At 31.8% G+C, this 21,955-nt stretch overlaps 2 non-coding genes across 2 annotated transcripts; both read right to left on the bottom strand.

Annotated features, from left to right (window-relative positions):
* Positions 1–18,691: 18,691 nt before the first annotated feature.
* LOC123882585 lies at positions 18,692–18,778 on the bottom strand. Its single transcript, XR_006799909.1, has one exon. It is a non-coding gene; the product is annotated as a small nucleolar RNA snoR114 (small nucleolar RNA).
* A 7-nt stretch (positions 18,779–18,785) lies between these two features.
* On the bottom strand, positions 18,786–18,856 carry TRNAG-GCC. The gene has a single exon. It is a non-coding gene; the product is annotated as a tRNA-Gly (tRNA).
* Between the last annotated feature and the right edge of the window lie 3,099 nt (positions 18,857–21,955).

Genomic DNA, 21,955 nt, shown 5'->3' on the forward strand with positions numbered 1-21,955 from the left:
ACAGATAAATGCATGTATTTGTTTTATAAAAAAAAAAAGTATGAGTCATGAAATAGAAAAAATTGCATGTATTTGATGTTTTGTTTAACATACTCACAGTTTGTGGTTGGTAAGCGCCAACGGTAGTGGTCACTGAGTGTTATAAATTAGTGGTTGAATTTACTAAAAAAATACAGAATTGTTTTTTTTAATTGTCCTCGTGATAATTAGCCTAGTTATTAAAGGACATCGCATTTTATATTCAGAGGTGAGAAAACAAATTATAAACCATTAGTTATTACAGTATAAGATTAAAATGCTACTTGAAATATAAAAAATTGCTAAAATAATAAACTCGTGAAAAAATTGTTATCGATCTACACCAGGCAAAATCAGATGACTTCGATGGTGAGATCCAAAACCGTTACAATGGTGATTGAATTTAGGTACGGTCGATAAAGTACCGGCAAAATATGTTACAACACTTTAACGTTTAGGTCAATATATGATCAATGTGGAGCGAAAGTAAAAAGTGAATTAATTGTGTACTAAGATGAATTTAAAGAAGATGATAACCGTTGAGATGAATCTAACATCCCGTAAATGTGTAAGAGTGCATATTCACGATACGTAGGAAGTGTACAATAATTATTGTGTCCTTTACCGGTGGCTTGCATAAAAAGCCTCCGTGAAGGAGTGATTTTTTGATCGAATCTAGAGCGGTTAGGCCACGTATATTTGGGCTTGGATCAGTCGAAACAATTTTTTTTTAAGAGTCCGAAACAATTATAAAATAGGTGCTCTATTTTTTTTATAAGTTAGTGATCTATTTAAGTAAAATGAGCTTATAAACTACTCCCTCCGTCTCAAAATATAAACAAAAAAGGTCAACAAAAGTGAATGTATCTGGACTAAATTTAAAACCAAATTCATCAATTTTTATTGACCATTTGCTTATATTTTAGGACGAATGGAGTACAAATTATATGCCGAAGCTACAAATTTGACTTTATCAACCTCCTTCCTTTTTCTAGTTTTCCGATAGCAATAGAAAATTCTGGTGCTTGAGTTTTGTTGTGCTTCGGTGTCGATAGTTTATTAATAGATATGGTGAACCTACAGAATACTAATAGTGAAAATTAATTTAAATTATTGTTTCCTAATTCCTATATCAAGAATAAAGTATAGTTATCACCAAAACAAAAAAGTATAGTTAAAATCTATCCTTGTACAAAAAAAAATCTATCCAAAAAAGAAGAAGAAAGAAGTATAGTTTTTTTTTTCACCACAAATATCCGGTCAACTGTATCGTCTAATCTGATTCGGGGATCAGTTCTAGCATCAAGTGGTTTCAACCCCCTTCCGATAACAGTTCTAGCATGGACCAAAGGTACACATTGGATAAACGACACTCCATGTGATATGTATAGTTGATCCTTTACACATGGGGACCTCACTACATTAAACCCTTAATATTATTCTATATAAGCATTCATACATCAATCTCAATCTCAGGGTATGACAGATGCGCGCTTGCTAACATTTCAGAACGCCTCAGTTCAAATTTAATATGTGATCAAGATCCATTAAAATTAACGGTATTGAAAACCTCATCTAATCTCAATCGAACAGTCAACATCTTACTGACTGCACTCAATCTGCATCCATGTATATATACATGTTAAAAATTGAAAATTCTAGTGTGACTATAGTCACATTATTTCTCTATGTCAGTCCTCCTCTAGCAACAATGTTAAACTTTTTAACGAGTTTGTCACTCATTTGAATCCTACAAAATTTGTTTTGCATCCAGATGTTACTGGGAATTTATTAAGTGATTCGAGTGAATATGCTGTTTTATTCCTAAAATGAGAATCTAAGTTCATTTATTAGGAAGCATTTTAATTGAGAAGTAATTGAATTCAATGGATTGTTCTTTCATTTCTTTGTGTGCCTATGTGATGAAGACGAGACTTGGTCTTGTAGTCAGTTCAAAGAGATGAAATTGTATAAACACTCTAGAATATTTATTGGCCAGCCAAAGACCATACTCAATGAGGATTTCTAAAAAATATATAGAGAGAGATGACAAATTTTGTTTTCTTTATTAAAAATTCTTAAAAGATTCAGTGCAGACAAAGAAAGATTTAATAGCATTGTGATGCACCGAAAAGAAAAGACACCAGCTATGCAAGCAAATAACTCTCATAAGCACTTGGTTTGCATACTGTATTTTATTTAGTGGAGGACCCAAAAAATAAAATATGTGGTTGCCTGCTTCGATGGGAGAATTACATACCTGGCAAAACATTCATGATGATAATGATCATGATTATGATGATGATGTGTGAGTTATTGTTTTCAAATTTCAACTAATTACTATTGTTTTTTTTACGGAAAAATGCTTATCTCATTTCATTAATAATAATATTGTAAATACAAGATGATATAACAATAAGATTATGAAAACTAGCTAGAGATGTAGCCGTCCCGACAAACTTATGAGCAATTTCATTTGTTTGTCTCATAATGAACTTAACATCACAGTTCACAAGATTAGAAGCTACTATTGTTGTTGTCGATGGTAATAGCTAAATCCGTTCAAAATAAAAATAGTAATAGCTAAATAATAAAGCAAAATTTGGTGTGATGATATAGAGAAAGGGAAATAAAGAAAAAAAAATATTGGATTTCATTGTTCGATTGAAAGGTCACAAACACTACATATATATTATATATAAGTTTTACTTTTCACACCTTCGGCTTACTTGCCCGCCCTCGATAATCCAAATTTACCTCTCTCGCTACTTAAAAATTGAGTGTGTAAAAAGAAAAAGTTGGGGAAAAAAGAGTTCACTTTCTAGATAGCAAACTACAAACTCCAAATTTACCGTATAAAAATCAATTTTTTTTGTCCTCTTCATTCTTCTCTCATCTTCCATGAAATAACTTTGAATGAAACATAGTTCGCAAGTTAAAGTGTGAATGATAACTCTGTTATTACACATTAAAAGTGACTTAATTCAAGAGACTTTGAAGGACAATTTGATGGTTTTAAGCTTTGGAATAAATGATAATTACATGGTTATTGAAGCTACTTGAAAAGGAAGAAAAATGGATCAAAATTGGGTGAAAGTCTATAATTTCGCTTGGGGCGAAATTTTCAGCGGTTGGGGGGAAATTTTTGCTGTCAGAAAGCTGAAGCTGTTGTATCTGCGCCTGGGGTGAAATTTCTACGCCTAGGGCAGAAAAACCTGCGCCTGGGGTGAAATTTGCTATCAAGTGACCCATTTCAGCTCTGTTTTCGAGATCTATAAAAGGCGAATCATTCCAATGGAAAAGGGTTACGAATTTTGGTGCAAGAATTGAAGAGAAAGAGTATTATGGAATCTTGGGGCTATTCTTCCTTGGATTCTGGATGCAAGGTTGAGTTAGGATCTTTCCAATTCTTCTCCATGGAATCAATTTCTATCATGATTTCACCTTCAAGTGTAAGAATGAGGAACTAAATTCTTGTTGATTGATTCTCTATGATGAAGCTTTTTCCTTGTAATTGAACCATGTAGCTTGTCTTTGATTTTGTAATGAATTGAGAATTTGTGTTAATCAAATAACTTTGAGTTTAATGCTTCTCTTATATTTTTACATTTGAGATGATTTATGATGCAATTTACTTTGAGAATTGAAATTGGATCTTGATCTAGGTTGTTTGAGAAATTGATTAGTTTCATAGAGATTTGAAGTTAATTGGTTGTGATGTTGAGATTAATGATCTTAAAACCTCAATCAATCATGAAATTACCTTAGAGATTTGGAATTCATGATTGATAGAGAGGATGAAATTACCAAGAGATTGGGTTTCATCATTGTGATTAACCTATCTTTAGCACAAAGGATTAATTCATTAGAAGTCATCTTGTTACCAATTACTATGAAATTCATGGATTCTAGGAGTATCAATCACTTTTCATCTTTTGTTAAACCAAAATCTAATATCCAAAGTTTGATAAAAACATCTATGAACTATTTCTCCCCCAATCATGTTACGAATTTTATTAGTAAGTCATCGGTTCAGTTCTGTTGTGTAAAGTAAGTCAATCTCCGTGGATCGATATTTTACTGTTTGACGATAATTGGTGCACTTGCCAATAATCTATCAGTGAACCATTCATGTACCTAATTTTCTATTTGCTATCAAACTTATCAACTCTTGTAGCTTTGATACATGTCTATTGCAAGTATAAATGTAAACTGGTCATATCAAATAAAGTAACAATTCAGTATAGCTATTTACGGTGTTTGTGATTGATCGATAATGTCACAACCGCTGCAGTGGCAAATTAAAATATGATATAAGATAGTGACCACATTTTTATAAGGTACACTAGTTAAAGTGTAAACTGAGTTCGCACTCTAAATAGCGAATCGTGTTTCAGTTCACACTCTACATAGCGAGTGACAATATTTTTTACTCAAACTCAACGTCTGCACCCCTAGATGACAAAATTGACGGAAAAAACTAACTTGAAACTTAAAATAAACGTAAGGGACCAATTTGATACTTTTTAAACGTAAGGGACCAAATTGAAACCTAAAATAAACGTAAGGGACAAAATGTGTAGTTAAACCAAAAAAGAATTTGTTTTCTAGATAGAACTCTGGGTTCGCTTTCTAGAATGCGAACTCTCTTTTTTCGTCTAAGGGGGTGTAGACGCTGGGTTTGAATTAAAAATTAAAAATATTGCCACTGTCTACTTAGAGTGCGAAAAATACTCGCATCCTAGAAAACGAGGGGGTTAGTTAGGTAATTTCAGGAGGTGCGTAAGAAATTTCAGGAGGCGTGAAAAGAAAATCCCATTATATATAGTGCTCATAAATGGATAACAAGTAAACAACCTAAATGGGCTAAAAGAAGCCCAACTAAATAATTAAGACTAAAAGGTTCAAAGGCTATAAGAAACCCAACATTTCAAATAAAAATTCAACTATCAATAAAGATAAATTCTATTGAAGAAAATATTTAATTAATTAGTCTAACTCTATCAAGATTCAAAAGAAATTGAAGGTAATTGATTGAGAAGGTGTTTAAGATCATAGGGATGAAGGAGTTTCTTGTTGTCTTCTAACAATATTCAATCATGAATAATGCTAGCAACACACTCTTTAACAAACACACTCCAACACACTCTCTTTTATTGGTTGAAATTCACATGGGTCCCATAAAAAAATGTGGACCCATATAACTTTTATGGGACCCATATAAATTTTAACCAATAAAAGAGAGTGTGTTGGAGTGTGTTGCTAGCACTCCTCTTCAATCATATAGTGAATATAGAACAAGAGCAATGCTAGGAACACACCCACTATCACACTCCTTTCAACACACTCTTTCTTATTGGACCACATCACCACCTCTTTTAAAACATTTACCTGATGACCACTATAGCCGGTTAACAAAAAACCAACGTTTCCTGCAAGAAAAAAATAAAAAAGAAAGAAAGAAAGAGAAAACCGAAAACAAGGACGTGGGTTAATTGCATTGGATTCTCGCTTTTTCCCATACCTCGTGCAAGCATATTTTACATCAATAAATTCTCTAGAAACCTTTGAACAACGACTAGTTTTGATGGAAATACCAAACCCAATCACTTTGGCATAGTGAGCCTAGAATGAATAAGCATTTTCTTGTGACTCAAATTCCATTCCAATGTAAGGTTGTTGACTTTCATTAGCATTTGAGTCACTAAGATGTGAATCATTGGTAACATGTGAAACAACTACATGCTCTCTGTTTCCTTCAATAATAAGTTGTTCATTCTCATCAACAACTTCCATTAATTCCTAATATTTCAAAAAAATATAAATGTGTGAAAATAAAAACTGTAAGTTTGAGCAATGAGACACTAAAATGCATGTTCTTATAGACATAAAATGAAGTCGCGTTTTAGTAAAAAAAAAAAAAATTGCTTTAAGAAAGTTCAAAGAACATAGAAAGAAAATAAAAAACATAGTTACCTTAATAAGTGTGAGCTATGGCTTCTTTTAATAGAAGAATCAGGTACTGCACTAGGTGTGTGGAAGATGAAGGATGAAAAACAACTTCAATGGAGAGTGGAGAAGATGAGTAGTTTCCGTGAGAAGAGAGTGAATGTGGAAGGTGAGGAGATGAGTGTATCCAAATAATAATAATAATAATAATAATAATAATAATAATAATAATAATAATAATAATAATAATAATAATAATAATAAAAAAATAATAAAAAAGTTAAAGGAGTGTGCTAACCGGTAATGAGTTTAAAGGAGGTGGTGATGTGGTCCAATAGGAAGGAGTGTGTTGAAAGGAGTGTGCTGGTGGGTGTGTCCCTAGCACTCCTCATAGAACAAACCATCTCACATTGTGTGGGGAGATTGGACTGGGCCACCAAAATATTTATAGAATTTTTTTTTCCTACCCCAACATTTATCTTTATATCCCAACATTTAAAATGGAAAGGACGAATATGTCCTCATATAGAAAGTAAAACTATAAAAAAATAAAAATAATTCTACCCATTTCAGAAAAAGTGTGCCGATGTGAGAAAAGGAAAAAAAAGAAAGTAAGTGTCGAAATGCATACCAACACACTTTCATATGAGTGTTCCGGTTTAAAATTGTTACCGGAAAACTCATACAAAAGTGTGCCTGTAACAATTTCAAACCGGAACACTCATATGAAAGTGTGCCGGTAAGTTTTTTAGTTTTTAAATTAATTTGCATATCGGAACACTTCAAACCAATTGTTCCGGTATGCAACTTTTCTGGGTTGTTTATATTTACCGGACAACTTTAACTAAATGTTCCGGTTTGTTGGTTTCCTTGAGTGTTTCTTCAACAACACCTCTGTTTCACAACATGTGCAACCATTTTAATTTTCACCTCTCCCTCAACACCACTTATTCTCTCTTCCCCCAATCCCATCCGCCTCAATCCTTCCCTCATAACAACAACAAGACCGTCTTCTCCCACCACTCCACCACCACCATCTTCCTCCAAGCACTGTCGTCCGGTGACGAAAGCATTCGCGACGAAGCTCGCCACATAACTATCTCCCAACATCTCTTGTTTGCGAAATACATTCCTTAGCCTTCGAATATGATTTCCGTCATTCAAACATTAAAGCCAATCATCATGAAGAAAACATCAACAAAACAAAAACTTTTCAAAACAAGCCCAACAATGGTGGTTAGAAACTTGGAACTTCCTTGATGCTCTTTCAAATATCTCTCAAAACACATCAAGCTCATAAAAGCCATGACAATCTTCACCTATGTTTTTTGACAAATCAAACTACTAAAAAATTTGACCTAGAAGAAGAACAAGAAGAAGATGGTGGTGACATTGATGATGGTATCATACATGAAAATTAAAATATTGGACATGATACTAAAGAAGAAAAAACAGAGGACAAAACAGAGGAGGAAGAAGTAGAAGTATAAGATGTTGTTTCATTTGAGAAGATGAAATGTAGTGACGTAAGAATGGAAAGCTATGACAGCGACAAAAGTTGCAACTTGAAAACAAAGTTAATAAACCGGAATACTTGGTATAAGTGTTTCGGTAAAATTTACTAGAGTAAGATAAGGGTAAAATGAGAATATTTTAAAATATGTTGGGGTAAAGAGATAAATGTAGGGGTAGAAAAAAAAATTTCAATATGTTACCATATCAACAAAAATATTTATTTGTACTGAATTGACCATAGATTATAAATAAGATACACACAGTTATAAATAAATATTTATTTGTACTGAATTGACCATAGATTAATTCGCTTAGGGAGTATTTAATACACCCATGAATTTTGACCTACATGTTACTCATCCCAAGAGTAATAAATATAGGATTTTGAATTTATTCTAACTATCAACAAATTCCGAGAATTTTAGGAGAAATGGGAATTGTAATTCTTTCTACTTCTGGGGGTATATAATGACAGATCGATAGGTTAGATTAAAAAGAATCGGGCGAGAAGTTTATGTTATATATATATATATATATGAAAATGATTATTTTGCCGATATTCAAATTCTATGAAAAACTTATACACACTATTGTGAATGGAGTAGAGAAAAAACAAATTTCTAATATTACTCTCGATACATTAATTAGTGAATGTGTGAAGAGGATTTAACTAAAATAGAAATCAAAATTCATGAAGATTTCATTTAATTAATTACTGAATCACTTTTGAGGGTATGTTCCAGGTTGCTTTTGAGAAGTAGAATAAAAATGAGATTCTAGTCTATGTTTCAAAAAAAAAATCGACGTATTTTATGTATACGACTAGTAAAGGAAAAAATAGAAGTATGAGTCACTTAATTTAATTAGACTATTTTTTAATTAACTTTAACATATTTTTTTAGGAAAAACAATTATAACTTAAAAATTTAGGAAACCCTATTTTCTTTCTAGTAAATAGATTCAGCATTAAGTTTAAGTTAAGGAGTTCAAATAATGAAAGTAAGAGCCTCTAATCGTAAAATTTGTAAAAAATGTCGATTGATCGGTAAGCGAGGTTGAATTATAGTAATTTGTTCCAGTCTAAAACATAAACAAAAACAAGGATAATATTTTCACAAAATAAGGTCTTTCTATTAAAAGAAAGTACAAATGCAAAAATAAATAAAAAATGATAATAAAATTCAATTTTATTAATTAAATACTAAATAAGTTTGACGTTGAATCATTATTTTTTTTTTTTATCTTTAGGTCAAAATGTTGAAATAAAAAATATTCAGTCTTAAAAAAAAAACAACAATTGTCATTTTTTTCAAACTAAAGATCTCTTTCGTTCTAATGATTATTATGAAATATTGAGTTTGTTCGTATAGGCATTTTGGATGCCGCTATTGAAATAGCCTTAATTATAGCTATATTTTTAGGGACCCCTCCCATTTCATAAAGTATTTTGTTGGGTTTAATGAAAGCTACCCAATATTCATGAGATCCTTTTTCTTGAACCCGTACACGTTTCGGTACGTCTTACTTTAACATATTTGTCACAAAATATACGTACCTATATTTGTTCACTCCGGCAAACATTTTGTGACATTGCCTGTTGTGCTGCTTTTATTTTTCTAAGCAAATTTTATTACCTCAGTAGGCTTTTCCCTCCATTCTTCCTCAATGTTGTTTACGGAATCTGATTCTTTTGAGGTTATTCTATTGGTGGAGTCGTTTGTTGATAGACGAATGGCAAAGCCATTGAAAACTCACGCACACAAAGTGGAGTGACCTGGTTTCAAACTCCGGTCATGACGTTCGACACTAATAATTTCGATATTTCTGTCAGTTGAGCTAAAATTTGTGGACAAGTCGTTTTATTTGTATACGGTAGATTCGGTAGGTAACATGCCCCATAAACTATAAAATTGCATATTCAGAAGAAACTATAAATTCGGTGTCGTTCTTTATAATCTCTTAACTCTTTAATTTAATTAGCAATTTACATTGATGCAATTTATGCACTGCATGTTAATACTTACAAAGTTTCATGAAGATTCTTGTTTTCAAAAGAGTGCATAAAATAATCAAGTCATTGGACTCAAGTGGTTAATGAGCTTCACTAAAAATAATGGATTCCGGGAGAACCCGAGTTCGATTCCTGGGTGGAACAATTTCTTGGCCAGACTTTACTTACCTCGCGACCGAACTCTGAACTACTAGGACCCTTTCCCCCTAGGAACCAGAGGGTTATAAACCAAGAAAAAAAAGAGTGCAGAAAATATATAATCTCATATAGGGAAAATTTCTCTTTCACATACAAATATATTTTTGTGTATTTTAATGGTTTGGTTAAATTGTTGAAATAATTGCTTAATTTCTTTCATTGCAAAGATATTTTATAACATTTTATGGTAGATAGATGAAATGACAAAGTCATTAAACTCACACACACACAAGTGAAGAAGTCGGGGTTCAAACCCCAATCATAACGTCCAACCTAACAATTTTCGCATTTTTGTCAATTGATGAACTAGGGCTTGTGGACAGATTTTATACTTTTAATGTATGACATTTAATTCATTTTTTGGCTCATATGGTTTGCCATAGAATTATTTTAATTGATACATGGAAACATTTCTCACTACAACCAAACTTCTTTGGAGCATCGGACACAAGCGGACGCTAAATAGCCAAAAACAAACGCTACAAAGTAGTTAGCAATGGTTTAGTGTCTAAATAGAGTTGATGCTTAAATGTCTAAAGCTAAACAGTTGCGTCCAACATATATGGGTTTGGTGAAATGGAATAGGTTTTAGGGTTTTTGTGTTATAAAAGGAAAATAAATTACAACAAATACGGGTTAAGAACATGGGTTTGTGAGAAACTAAAGATGAAATTGTGATTGAGAAAGAAAGATTTTGAGATTGAGAAAAGGAAAATAAAAGAGTGAAAGAGAAAGAGTGTCTGAGTCTAATAATGACAGACGCTAAGATATTAGTATCTTTTTAAAAAAATTTAGCTTTACGTCACGATCTTCTCCACCCCCTCTCTAGTAGAGTTTTTTTTCTTTTGAGGGAAACGAACCACATACCCTAGGGTTCAAGTACATGTTCAATTCATTTCCACTACCAATTGAGCTACTAATTATGACGAACGACTTATTCGAAAACCTTATACTTATATATTCTCTGAAATATCTATAGGACCATGATGAAGCACAGAAAGAATTACAACGGACGAAGATTCAACTCATTACTATCCCCATAACAAAGACTTGGGGGGCAACTGTTCCGGATCGGCTAAAAGCCCAACACACTTGAAGGCCCGTCAAAATGGGATAAGATCAATCATGTGGCGCAACGACCACGGAACTAAAACAACGAGCACGGATAGAGGCCAAACACCCATAACTTCCCAACGTGCTCCATGCAAAGGACAATTCAGGTATTATATGTGGCTGATCCTTTACACACGGGGGTCCCACTATATTGTAAAACTCTAATATTCTCATATATATATATATATATATATATATATATATATATATATATATATATATATATATATATATATATAAGCATTCATACATCAATCCTAGGTATGAAATATTTGTGCCTCCAATTACTCACTCCTTTTTACCTCTTTCAATTAATTATTGACTTGAACGTTGGAGTGCTAACAATCTTGCAGGTATCTTTTCCGCGATAAAGACCGAAAAACCATCCCATCATCATCTTCAGCAGCTCATTTTAACCGAACCATCACTAATTAAGACAAATCATTTTTGAACGACCGGTTCAAATATCATCTCACCCCATGGTGCTTTATTCCAACAACAACTTTACCATGGTCCAAAAAGAAACTTTTTCCCTTACTATCATGAAAAGTTAGGAGTAATGAAAGGTTAAAAAAATAAAATTCCTTCTACTGTAGTGAAAGGTTAAAAATTATCTTTACTATTATGTGAACTCCTTACTAGATGTGCTAAGGAGACAAACAAAATACACTGATATATTTTAAAGATACATTATAATGATTATAACTTTATGAAAGGTATTTACAATTTTGTATGTGCTAAAAACTATTTAATTGTTTTTAGGAGAGCTTGAATATTACTTTAAACACTATAAAAAGATCAATTCATATTCTATTTTCTTACATGCAAAGAAGAAAAAATATGACTGAAGTTCTCAAATTTATTTATGCTATGATTCTATTTCTTTTGTTCCTTGTCGCAATAAAAGTTGGTGGTGGTAAGCCTTTCTTTCATCATTTTCAATTTTCCTTATTTACTTCATATTTTGTAGAAAATCTTTTATAATATTTTAGTAACATTATTTTATTATATTTTTTCATTTCAGAACATATTTTCTGTGCAAGTGATGCTGATTGTACAAACATTTGGAATGAGTATTATATTCATAAGTGTGTTGATCACGAATGTAAGTGGGTGTGGAAATGGGATTTAGAGCCATAATTTTGTAAAATGGTTAGTTATTGTAACGGTACCTAATAATTTTTTTTCTTTTTCCAATTTTGTGAACCTTGCATTTATGATATTGTATTTTAAGATGATGGTACAACAACAAAGAATGTTATTTACATTATCTTTTTTTCTTTTAATTTTAGAAGCATTATTGTAACGTCCAATTCAGATATATCTATATATATAATTCCTAGATAGTTGTGCAACCATTAATCTAACCCTAATTCACAAACCAATGAAAATCTTTCATTTAACCACATCATCCACTTACATCCATTTAATGTGGGGTACTAATTGTAATTATTATTATTATTATTATTATTATTATTATTATTATTATTATTATTGTTATTATTATTATTATTATTATTATTATTGTTTTGGGTTATTATTCATTTTAAATTTTTTTGTTCATTTTATTATTTTGTGTATTTTATTTTATTTTTTTTCAAAAAAGTTAATGTTTTGTTAATGATCTTTTGTTCAATCTTTGTAAATATAAGGAGTTGGTCGATTGTCAGCACTACTTTCTAATGTTGGTAACAAAAAATAGATAAAATAAAATTTACTAATGGTTGTTATGTCCTGTATGATTTTTATCATATTCGATATTTGAGTATGAGTTAAGTTGGTTTATCTTTGCTCCAATAAGTTTCAAATTAATATAAATGTAAAATTCGATAATACAGTAGTTTTTTGGTAAGAGATAATGAAGTAGTTTATCCAACTCAGAATCCTCCAATGAGATTTATAATATAAATAAAAACTTATGTTTGAACATCGATTGTTTTCCATTGTTAATTATATGTTGTCATTTCCATAGTTATTTTGAAGAATGAGTTAAAGATATTGCTAATCAATGTTAATGAAGAATATACCAAAGTAACTTCAAATGTGATGTATAAATAAGTTTTTTAAATGTATAAACATCTATATATATAATTCCTAGATAGTTGTGCAACCATTAATCTAACCCTAATTCACGTCAGCCACTTATATCCAATTAAACCACTCAATAATGTCACATCACTTTTACTTACATCTTTGTCATCTCTATACACTTTTTCATATGTCTACATTTATATACCTATGATTTTTCATTATACACTCACTTAACTAATAATAATATTTTTTACTAAATTATACGCACTAATTAATCTTTTATACTATATATTGAATTATAGCGTCCAATTAAGAATCAAATGCACAGTGTATGAGTATGACCACAAACCGTTTTCATAGTGGCATGACAATTTATGGATTACCAACTTATTTTGGTAGATGCAATAGGATCCATTGTAATCTTTTCGAAATGTATAAACACATTTTTAATATTTATCTTATATTTACATCACTGTTTTTATTATTATTATTTTGTTGTTGTTGATGTTGTTATTATAATTTTCATAATACTTATTGTTTCAATTTATACGAATGATTTTTCAAAATTATAATATAAATCCTAGATAGTTCTCCTACCACTATTCTAACCCTAATTGTATCAACCAATCATAGCCTTTAAATTATTCTCTTCTATTTAAAATTAATTGTAACAATTTTAAATGCTTAAATGCTTTCATATTTTTGAAGCCAATATAATTGCTCTAAGTGTACCACCTCTCAATAAATTCTTATGGTTATAATTCTTCACTCTTTTCTATTCTTTTCATTACCCGTAAGTTACATATATTGATGCTCATACTCTCTCTATTCCATTTAAATACCACATCATAGTCAATCCTTCTCTCCATAAACCTCATTCACATCCTTATTTATTCATTTCTTTGCCTTTTGTATTCAAGTTTTATTGTTTTTCTTTGCATTTTTATTCTCTTATTTGTGATTTTTTGCATTGGGTTGTATGATATTTATGAAACTCTACAAATAAATTGTTTGAGAGATGCAAATGTAATTCATATTGTTAGACACCTTGGAGGTATGCTTTTTTCTCTAATATTCATTTATGTGCAATTTTCTCTAATATTCAAGTTTTATTTTTTTTTCTTTGTATATTTATTCTCTCAATTGTGTTTTTTTTTTTCAGTCGATTGCATGATATATATGAAACTGTACAAATAAATTGTTTGAGAAACAAATATAATTCATATTGTTGGAAAAATTGGAGGTGAGCTTTTTTCTCTAATATTCAAGTTTTATTTTTTTTCCTATGCATTTTTATTCTTTTATTTGTGATTTTTTTTCCAGTGGATTGCATGATATTTACTAAACTCTACAAATAAATTGTTTTACATGCAGATGCTAATGTAATTCATATTGTTAGTGATTTATGCATATATAGTTTTCTACTATGTTTAGTTTTTACCTGAAAAGAAAATCACTATTTGAAAACATGCTTTCTAATACGAAGAGGAACACTTCTATAGGTATAACTAAAAAGTATTTAAATTTAGGCACACATACATACTTAAATAAAATTTAAAGATAAAAAGATTAATTGATATTGCTTGATGTGACAAAATTATTTATAATTTATTTTTAATGTTTGATGTGTGTGCCCCTATATGTAAAAGATTTGAGATTGTGTCCATAGTAGAATTTATCCTAATACACAATAGCTAGAACAACAAATTTAAAATAGAGGAAATATTTCGTGGACTAATTATTTTATTATTTTAGTGGACTAATTAAATTTTTTGGTGGACTAATCAAGTTAAAACATTTGAGCCATTTTTATATATATTGTTTCAATTTATGCAAATAATATTTTGACGTTATATATTATAAAACAGTGCATAAGATCCGTGCATCGCACGGGTAAGCGTCTAGTATCACACTTATGAGAATAATATTATATATTTAGGTTGAAAAATAATAGGGTTAAATATGTAAAAGGTCCCTGCACTTACGAGTCATTTGAGTTTTAGTCCCTGCATTTTAAAAACATTTCATTTTGCCACTGCACTTTCATTTTACTTTAAAAATGGTCCCCAGACCTTTTTTTGTTTGTTGAAATGACACATTTTTGCTGATCTGTCACTGTTGACTGGACTTTAGAGTTGATGACTCATTTAATTTTGCAGTGAATCAATCAAAATACCCTTAAATAAGTAATTTTTTAAAAGTAAAATAAAATCGACACATCATAAAAAAATGTGTCACTTTAACAAAAAATGGGTTCAGGGACCATTTTTAAAGTAAAATGAAAGTGCAGTGACAAAATGAAATGATTTTAAATTGCAAGGACTAAAACTCAAATGACCCGTAAGTGCAGGGACCTTTTTCATATTTAAGCCAAAATAATATTTAACTTACTTCAAAGCCTATAATATTATTTTTATTCGTAATATATTGTTACACATATATTTTCACTCACTTCAAAAAAAAAATCTCTTACCTTTTAATTAGATTTAACGGTCTTAGATACTACAGTGTTTTGTTTTAGAAGAGTATGAAAAGTAGAATGCCACCGTGTATAATTATAATTAGCTACTACAATATAACAATAAAAACTTTAATTAATCTTGTCTGCGGAAGTTGATTGAAAGAAGAGAAGGAATTGATTGAAGATTTACCTAAGAAATTCAAAGAAGTTATTGTTGTTGAATATGTTGTTGTGTTGTTGGAGTTTGTTTAAAGTCTCACATTGCTTAGGTTCCCGGACGATTAAGTGTATAAATATGTGAGGGCAACCTCACCCTTTGAGCTAACTTTTGGGGATGAGATCCAAACATATTTAAGAGTTGTTTCCATTCTTTAGGGTTCATTTTTCTCCCCAATTTTAATTTTGATTTTTTTTTTTAGTCATTTCAAGTTATTGTTCGTTCTAGTGGTGAAAATGAAGAATCAATTTAGATATGTTGTTGTATTTCATTTTGTTGTTGAACCATGCTTTTGAAGGTTTATGAAGGGTGATTCAAAATTGGAAATGTATTAAAGCAAATTAAACACATTCTTGAATTGAACCTCATTATTTCATTCCTGAAGGTTTGTGATGACTTTTTTTTGTTATGAATTTGAGATAAAAGTTTGAACTTCGGATTTCTAAATGATTAAATGATTCAGTAATTTCTTTAAAAAAATTAATAATAAATATTGCACAATCAGCATGACTAATACGGCCATGACGTGACATGTCAATGAAAGTTAAACACCTCAACATTTTTTATTATAAAAAAATTATCACATGTTTTCTAAAATTACAAGGGTATAAATAAATAAATAAATAAATAAAAATTACAAGTGCTAAAATTAAAATGACTCATATTTGTATGTTAAAGTTTATCATTTTACATGATAATTAATTGACAAATCTTTAGGATAGATTAGAGAATAGTACAAATTAAGATAAATAAATTTTATGAGAAGAATAATTATTAGAAAAATTACTGCATGAACCTTTCAATAAGTAGCATACGCATACTAGTCAATATCACCAACAAATATCTCACACCCACATTTGTCATTTCTCTTTCTAATTGAAGTACATCCAAAAAAAAAAAATATATAGAAACACAAGATTTCTCTTTCTAATTTTTTTTTTTTTGCCAGAAATATCATTTTGCATTAGATAAAATAAATGAAGTAAAAAAAAAACATAGAGAGAAACAATGTGTTAGGACATTCCTCAACCACATTCTAAAAACAACACAAACAATTAAGCCAACTAAGATTTAAGTATCAATAAACTATGAGAAAATATAAACCAATAGAGCATTACCAAGCCAATAACTTAATCCAAGCACCCAAACAAATTTCTTCAACAAGTGATAAGTGGGTTGAAGAACCACAGTCTTTAAATCTATCCAATTACGGATCATTTCTTTGACTTGTGGATGCGTAGATCGACTATACGGGTTCTCAAAATTGGTTAAACTCACCATATGTGAAGGATTCATTTGTTGAGTGGAGAAGAAAAGAGACCGGTTTGCTGCTGCCACTATTAGATCCTTGCTCAAAATATTTTCCATTACATTCATTCTTCTTTGAGGCTTTACATCAAACACCATGAGAGCAATCTTAAAATTGACTATACTTAAACACACAATACAGAATACATAAAAATAATACACCACAATGAAAACAACAGATCCAAAAACACAAACTCTCAGAAATTTCATTTCTTCTGATGGCAGTGGCTCCGGTGGTGGCCTTCTCCCATAGCCACAGAGCTCCGAATGATTGGCTAGTGAGGCTGGGTTTCGATTTGAAAGCACATCACAGTGATTGATTCGTGCAAGGATAGAGTGGTGGTTGTTCTTGGAGGGAGGCTTGAACCTTATGGATGTTGGTGGTGAAACAAGGAATAGAGACAATAGAGATGAAGAAGTAACAAGAGAAACAAAGAAAGAAGAAAAAAAACCACATACATGGGAGAGGAATCTCCACTGGGGAGGGGGCAAACTCCATTATGGAGAGGATCAACTCCGATGGCGGGAGGAGAGATCCCTACTAGAGGGGACGCGGCGCTCAAACATTGTGTAACCAAATACCCTAATTTCTAGAGAGAATGGAGAGCATCTCTCTCTAGAAACTTACTTTTGACTCTCTTTCTAATCTTGGGTTAAAAGAAAGAGGGGAAGAGAAATAAGAAACAAAAGAAATTGAGATGGAGAGAAGGAAGTGCATGAGGAGAATGAGAGTTCTCGATCCAACAAACGTGGAAAAAAGTAAACGGGATATTTTAAGTTCTAGCCATGCAAAAACAAGAAAAAAGAGGTCTATTTTGAATATTGCCTTGAAATCGTAAAAATCGGAAAATCATGTTTTGGGGAGATTCTGCCAGATTACGCCTAGGCGCCACTAGATTACGCCCAGGCGTGGGATATGGCGCCTAGGCGTGCAAAGCTTGGCTCAATTCTGCCTGTTCACGCCCAAACGAGGGAGGTCGCGCCCAGGTACAGCGCGCGAGCCTAAATATAGGTTGTGCATTTTCTGACTTTTTAAAGGGATTTTAGGGTTTCTAAAGCCAACAAAAGAGTAGGGTTAAAAGAGAACTTCTCTTGGGCTAACACTAGGGTTGGAATTGATTCGTCACTTTGGGAAACACTTTTCATATTGAATTTCTTCGCCGTTTTATCTTTTGGTTTGATTACTATTGTCGTTCTCACGTATTTGGTTGCTTAATCATATTTGCTCCACACATCAAGATTATTGGTGTGATATTTTAATCGAATTCACATCAGTCTACCTAAGATACTCTAATTAATATATAATCTATGAGTAGAACATATTTTTCTATTGATAAATAAAAAGATATTTGAAAATTAGTTTTCTTAAGAGGACCAATGACGACATATGTTTATAATTATATAATGGAAAATGCTAACGACTTGGATACTTTTTAAAGGACTTACTTAATGTCACACTTTTGCATGGAAAAAATTAGAAATTGAGAGGATCTTAACTCCTTTATATATGTATATGGAATTCAACGAAAGGAGATCCTCTCAAGTCCAATTTTCCTCCTGTTGAATCTTAGCCTTCCATTTATTGTTTGCCGTCTACTGTTCATTCAAATAAAACAAATTGGAAGGTGTGGATTAAACTGGACCACCTCTAGTGCAATTTAAACAGGAGAGGATCCTGTCTCGAATTCAACCAACTAAGCATGCACATTTGTTGAAAGGTGGGTTGTGAAAAATTACGCAACACTCTTTAATTATTGGGGATAAGTGTAATCAAATAATGATGATGAAAAATGAACTTATGATAGCTAAAGAATAAAACAAAGTTTGATAAGAGAAGAATAATGATGATGAAAAATATTAAGGAAAAAAAGAGCTCAAATGTGCCAATTTTCGCAACCTAAGTAAACGATAGCAGTGATCCCGTCACTACATTTAAGCACAAATTTCATCACCGCTCAAAATTTTGCACCAGCCGGGAATCGAACCCGGGTCTGTACCGTGGCAGGGTACTATTCTACCACTAGACCACTGGTGCTTTGATGCTTACTGAGTACGCCTGTATTCATATATTCAGTGCTCGATTGGAGTTATTGCAAAAATAAACATGTAAGGAGGAGTTACACTTTCTAACATAAATATAGTGAAGTTAACTCTCTTTTTTTAGCAATAAAAAAATATTAACTCACTTTTTTTATTATCAACTTTTTTTATTATCTACTTTAAATCATTTTTAATAGTCTTTTTTAAAAAAAAAAAAAACAACTTTAATTTTTTTTTTTTGACAAGTAAAATTAAATTTTATATACTAGTACTTAATTTTGATGGTATCTCTAAAATGCCTCTCATAATCAGCAAGGAATTATTGTTAAAGTTAGTTTTATTAGGAGACAAGTCAATTGAGTTGTTCACTTCTTAGCTACTTCCTCCAGACACATTTATAAGTCAAATTTGCTTATAAATGTGTCCGGAAGGAGTATGAGTTTATGACGTTTCGATCAATTGCTAGTAGCACTATATTTTATTTTGACCTGCCTTGTCTTGCGAGACTTTTCATGAATAAAATGCACTAAGTTGGTTTCTAACAAAAAAATATTTCTAAAGACTAATTCTTTTTCTTCTTTTTGTAGACGAAGTGGAAAACGCTATATGAAACTCACACACAACACAGCTGTGAAACTTTTGATTCAAACCTAATTGGAGTGTAAAGATATTGATATTGTTAGTTGAGCTAGATAAACTTCAAATACTAAATTTATTAGTTGTAAAGGATAATTTAGGTAATAGACTTGAATTTTTATTTAATGATGCATTGATTAAATATGATCAATTTAATCAATATATATATAATAGTAACTCAATATATATAATAGTAAGTTTTTTTGTATATGAGACCAATAAAAAGTTGTTATAAGAGATAGCTCTTATACACAATGTATATGTTTTTTCATAGTGATTAGTGAGTATCATATATTAATATATGTGGACAATTCAAATCCACATTTCAATATTATCTAAATGAAACACAATATAACACTACAACTTTATCACACAAAATGAAAGCATTGGTTGGTTGATCTAAGTATCAAACCACTATTTCATATATGATAGTATGTTTATACTAGGACTGGCGATGAACCGAACCAACTCGAAAATAGTCCGAGACTCGATTCGATAATTAACTCGTTGAACTAAGTTCATGAACCAAATGAGTCGAACTTGAGTTGAAAATTAAGCTCGTTAAATAAATGAGATGAGTCGAGTCGAGCTTAAGCAAGTTCGACTCGACTCATTTCCATCCCTAAGCCTAATCCTCCTAGGTCCAGTCCAAATCCACATATATCCGGTAACTTTGCGTACGCCATTGATCATATACATCCTCCACCCTATAACGAATATTGTCCACGAAACACTTACAAGACCGTTAGATACATTTCAACTACTCCTCTCACTCTATGCCAGTTCTTGCCAATTGTCATAGGCAGTTATAACTATCTTTCTCTATATAAGGACGACAAGGCTTCGGCGTCAAGATACAGAATTCGATCACTCTTCACTCCTCCTTGATCCTATACTGACTTGTACTGCTGACCATCAGCCGAGTTCGGGTCGAAAATTGCCAAACAAATAAAAACAACAACCTCTTAATTTAGACCCAATTCCCACCATCTATAACTTTGGTTTGTTTAAGTGTCGAGTCATTCGGGTGACGAGTATAATGGGTTTGTTTTAACGGGTTAGCTTGGAACTTTGTTGTTACATCCAAAACTTCATTGATAAAAAAATTCATATTCTTCAAATAGTTCAATATTTCATACATAATGCAACAAATGATACAACAATATTTTGATTATGAAGAGATGAATTTTTAGAGACCCACACCTGCCTCTATACAACGGTTCATGGCTGATTTTAACAATTGTTGTCTCGAGACCCGACCCGCACCCGACCGAGTGCTTTCATATGTTGGTAATTATGTCGACTTCGAGTCAGGTTGCGGGTCCATGCTTTCCACTACTGACTTGAGCGTTGTAGTGATAACTTTTTTTGCAGGTACCTCCCTCAACGTGATCCATCGTACTTGAAACGAATCGCTACCGCAATTTCCTCAAGCCTCGCCATTGAAGTTATCTCATTCTCAATGTAATATTGGTCACAAAGGCTCCTAGTATTAAAAAAGTAATATTAGTCATTTTTACCGCATCAGCTAAAGTCAGCACAATCTCAAAGTAATAATGGTCATAGAAGCTCCCTGATAGTTTCGATAGAGTTTTTACTAGGAGACGTGGCAAGAATAATGTAGGAGAATATTCTGTTGCAGTGAATAAGGGGTCTGAGGGACAGATAGCAGAGAGAGAACACTTGACCACTATTAATAATGCAGATGGTAGAGAGAGAAAACATAATTAACCACTATTAATACTATTGATGATGCAAATGGCAGAGAGAGAAAGGAGATATGAGCACTATTTATGATGGACTCATCATTGGAGTAAGCCATGTTTGAATTTTAGATGCTACTATGCATGTGGAGACCCTGAGTAGCTCGAATTACTCAGTTTATGTTTTCATTCATTGTTATTTTTCTTACTATTCCATTGTACTTCACAATTAGATCCCATTTGAACTCTAATTGGTTTTACATAAATAATATTCAGTCAATTTCACTATTTCTGCCGTTTTCTTACTGATTTTGGTTAGATTACTAAATTGAATCCTATCAATTTGGTATCAGAGCTAGTTGATCCATTTGCGAAATGGAAGGCGTTGGATCAGATTAAGTCGAGCAGAGACTTGGATCGTTGGAAGCGACCATGGAACAGATTCGTGCAATGTTGGTGGATCAACAAACACGCCCACGACACCGGCGAGGACGACCTCAACGTCGGGGGTCACCACGGACAGAGGATGATGATAGCGACCAGAATACAGCGTCGCGAGGTGGTTTTAGCCACACGCATCGGTATCAGGGAAATCGGAGGAAGTTGGATATTTCAATTTTCAAAGGTGATGATGCGTATGGGTGGCTAGTACGTATTGAGAGGTATTTTCGTCTGAATGGAGTAAGGGTGCATGAGAAGTTAGATGTTGCAGTGATTGCCTTGGAGGAGAAAGCTCTTAACTAGTTTCAATGGTG

This window comes from Trifolium pratense, linkage group LG4 (genome assembly GCF_020283565.1).
Source record: "Trifolium pratense cultivar HEN17-A07 linkage group LG4, ARS_RC_1.1, whole genome shotgun sequence".
Taxonomy (NCBI): Eukaryota; Viridiplantae; Streptophyta; class Magnoliopsida; order Fabales; family Fabaceae; genus Trifolium; species Trifolium pratense.